This window comes from Coffea eugenioides, chromosome 5 (genome assembly GCF_003713205.1).
Source record: "Coffea eugenioides isolate CCC68of chromosome 5, Ceug_1.0, whole genome shotgun sequence".
In the NCBI taxonomy this organism is placed as follows: Eukaryota; Viridiplantae; Streptophyta; class Magnoliopsida; order Gentianales; family Rubiaceae; genus Coffea; species Coffea eugenioides.
The window spans coordinates 30,916,699-30,920,714 of NC_040039.1; the positions used below are offsets into that span (position 1 = coordinate 30,916,699).

The window sequence follows — 4,016 nt, forward strand, 5'->3', positions numbered from 1 at the left end:
TAGAGAAATCATAAGATAGAAGAATCTATTTGGGAAGTGGAAGAGAACATTCGCGCAAAGTATCCTGAACTATTCAATAATCAATGTGAGAATTTAGAGAACGAAATTCTTTTAAAGGGGAGAGAGTGTGAGAATCCTTACTTAAAAATATAAATTCTCCTAAATTACTTGCATTGCCCTAAGACTAAATAAATTATAACATTTCCTTACATTGCATTCAACATGATTTGTAACAATCTCCTTGAAGTGGTACCATTTTATTTTACTATATGCATTAGGACCATATACTTTTTTTAATTGTGTTTGAGACCTTATATGAGAGTTTAAGGGTGTTAATTAGACATTTGTAACACTTGGAGGGAAGAAACCTTATTCGTCAAAGTTTAGAGGAAGAATGGCCAAGATTGAGACAAGTGGCAATGCCCTAACCATTCAACTTATTTGACCAAAAGAATTAGCAAAAATTTAAACCTTGTTGGCTCCATTTTTCTCCTCCTATGGCCGAACTTCTTGAACCTCCAAAAGAGAAGCAAAAACTTCATTTTCTTGCTTGAAAACCCTAGCTTGAATTTCGAGCAAAAACCAAAAGAGAAGGAACCCAAGTTAGTCGAGTGAACTATCTTCAAGGCTTGTGTGTGATTCAAGTTTGAAGCTCTTGTTTGGTGGACTTTTGGGTGATTCAAGCTTCACTTAAGAAAGGTGAATAATCCTTAAATCTTAACTTTATTGTGTTATATCAAGTGTTTAAGGTTTTGATGACAAACTAGAAATTGAGTTGATGTTATTTTTGGTTAAACTCCTTGTGGTAAACAAGTGGAAGTAGGGTTGGTTGTATGGCATGCCATGTGTTTGATTTTTTGTCTAAACTTTGTTTATGATTTTCCTTGATGTATTAATATGTTATGGACCCTCTTAAAGTTAAAGATAACTCTTGGAATGTTGTTTAAGTTAACAATAATGAAAGGATGGAGGTTGGAGTTGAATGTGAACTTGGGGACTATTTTCTTTCTCTTACTGTCTAGCCATAGAGTGGAGGTTTTTTTCTTGATCTTTGTGACTTATTGAACCTTAATTAAGTTTAAGAAAACTTGGTTAAACATTAGTCTAAACTTATGTGTGAGTTGAGGTGGAATGGAGCAAGTAAAGTAGTTGTTTTGGACAAGATAGCGGACTGTTTTGGTTCTTCCTTGTTGGCTGGACTATCTTGGTTCATTTCCTTATTTTGTGTGTTGAATTTAAAACTTAAATGGTGCTATGTAACTTGACCCTGTATTATGAAATTTAAAGGATTGAATTGGATGAATTTGAGGCAAAACGAATGAGGCTAGAAAGGAGGAATGGGGTAATTTTTGTCAATGTAATGAGCTGAGCAGAATAGGAAAATCAGTCATCTTCTCCAGACTACTGGTATTGATATGAGAGCAACTAGAGTTTGTATTTTATATCGTTGGAAAGCCGTTCGAGTCTAGTTTCCAACGCCGCTAACGGCATATGATTCCGACTTTTCTACAGTGAGATATGGCCGTCTTCCCGAGATTGCACGTGCACGACTGTTTACCCGTGAAGACACTTTTGAACTTGAATAAGACTTTTCTTTTACTCAACTTTCTTGCACTTGTCAAACTCCTTTTCTTATGACCTTTTCTTATATTTTGGACCTAACTTGCATGGTAAATTGAGTTGATTAAATCCTTGGATGCAAACGTTGACGGAGAGTCAATGGATTTTCGATACGATCAAGCTTAAGTGGATTTGACTTTTGGAAGCCACCCGTATCCTTGAATTGAATTGTGATTAACTTGTTCTAGTATTGTACTGCGTTCACTCGTTTATATTACGTCTCTAATTGGTTATGTGCTTACATGTTTATTTGAAACCTCACTGAGTTTTAACTCACCCCACTCCTTTTGTTTTCCTTAGCAGATCTGGGATGGAACTGTGGTCAAGAACTTTCATAGCCTTAACTCTTTTCTTGAATTTGTACTTTGGATTGTAACCCTTTTTTTAGAAGATTTTACCTTTGACTTCTGTAAGCTTGAATTTGTGTGTTTGCCGCATATTATGTAAATTAAGTTTGGAGTTATAAGTTTGACTTTTAGTTCTATATTCTAAGTTTGAGAAGTTGGCGTGGTGGTTATATTTTCATTGTGGTTTGTACCCTTTACTTCGAAGATATTTCGTTAGTTTTCTTGGGTTGCTAGTTCATTAGTCGACTGAGTTCCGGCGAGAGTTGGGCAGGCAGTTCTAATCCTTAGGGTTCGCCCTGAGGAAAGGTGAGGCTATCACGCCTGTCACTTTTCTTTTAGGAAAAACTACACCAATCGTCCCTCACATATCACAAATGTGAAAATTTAGTCCCTCATAACAAAACTAATTAATTTTAATCCCTAACAAATAAAAAATGATCACCTTTAGTTCCTTTTCACTTTTTTTGAACAAATTTTGGTCGGAACTCATTGGGTTCACATGCAATGCCCAATTTTTAAAGGGTAAAAGTGGCGAATCGTGAGTAAAATTCCCACCTCCCCCCTCTTCTTCCTCCCAAACCATTCTTGATTTCCTTAGAGGGCCAAAGAAGAACCAACAGTAGAGATTGGAGAAGCAAGAGAAGAGTTTGTGATAGAAATTCAACAAAATCAGAAGTAAAAGTGAGTTGGGTTTCTTTAATTTATGTATTTGGTTTGTAATTGATTAATTTATTGAACGATTTTGTTCATTTTTTTTGGTGTTTTTGTGTTCATTTTAGGCATTGTTACCATGACTGTTGAGGACAAATCAAAGGTAACTCAAGTGGTGACTAAAGTGGCTGTTACAAAGGAAGAAGTTTTGAAGGAAGAAAAGGAGATGGAGAAACTGCAGCAAGTGAAGGATGTGATTGATGGTGATGAATGCAAAGAAGGGAAGATGGTTGAGAAGAGTTCTTCTTATAGGGAAGAAAGTAATTTCCCTTCTGCTCTCAAAGAGTTTGAGAAGAAGGCTTTGAATGATTTGAAGTTGAAGCTGGAAGAAGCCATTCTGGGTAACAAGCGCTTTAAGAAAGAAATAGCTAAAGTGGCACCAAAGGAGTCACCGAAAAAGGAAGGTGAAGAGAAAAAAAAATAGAGAAGGTTACAAAAGAAGGTGAAGAAAAAGTTGAAGAGAAGAGAGATGAAAAGGAGGAAAAGGAAGGCGATGAAGAGAAGAAAACTGAAGAAAATACCGAAGAAAAGAGTGATGAGAATGGTGAGAAGGCTGACGTAGATGTTGAAGTTGACAAGGATATTTCCATATGAGGAGTGCCCCTTTTGGCTAGTAAAGGGCATGAGGGAACTGATGTGGTTCTCTTGAAATTTTTGTGAGCTAGGGACTTCAAAGTCAATGAGGCATTTGAGATGCTGAAGAAAACTCTTCAATGGAGAAAAAAGTTGAACATTGATTCGATTTTGGATGAAGATTTAGGGGATGATCTTGCATCTGTTGCATACATGAATAGGGTTGATTGCGAAGGCCACCCCATCTGCTACAACATTTTTGGAGTTTTGGATGATGAGGAGCTCTACAAGAAGAGATTTAAGACTAAGAAGAAGCGCACTCAGTTCTTGAGATAGAGAGTCTAACTTATGGAGAAGGGGATTCAAAAGCTTGATTTCAAGCCTAACAGTGTCAATTCCTTGCTTCAGATCAATGATCTCAAGAACTCACCCGGGCCATCCAGGAAGGAAGTTCATGTTGCTACAAAAACAAGTTGTTGCTCTTCTCCAAGACAACTATCCTAAATTTGCAGCCAAAAATATGCTTCTTAGTTTTTGTGGTTTTTTTATGAATGTTTAATTAAAGCTTTTGCATAGTTGGTCCCTCGCATAATTGGTCAACGGTGATTTGTCACTTTTACCCTTTAAAAATTATGCATTGCATGTGGACCCAATGAGTTCCGGCCAAAATTTGTTCGGAAAAATGAAAAGGGACTAAAGGTGATCATTTTTTGTTTGTTAGGGATTAAAACTGACCATTTTTGTTCCGAGGGACTAAATTTTCAC

The 4,016-nt window shown here is 36.5% G+C and overlaps 1 pseudogene; it reads left to right on the top strand.

Annotated features, from left to right (window-relative positions):
• The first annotated feature begins 2,757 nt into the window (after nucleotides 1–2,757).
• LOC113771389 lies at nucleotides 2,758–3,810 on the top strand (annotated as a pseudogene).
• Nucleotides 3,811–4,016: the final 206 nt, after the last annotated feature.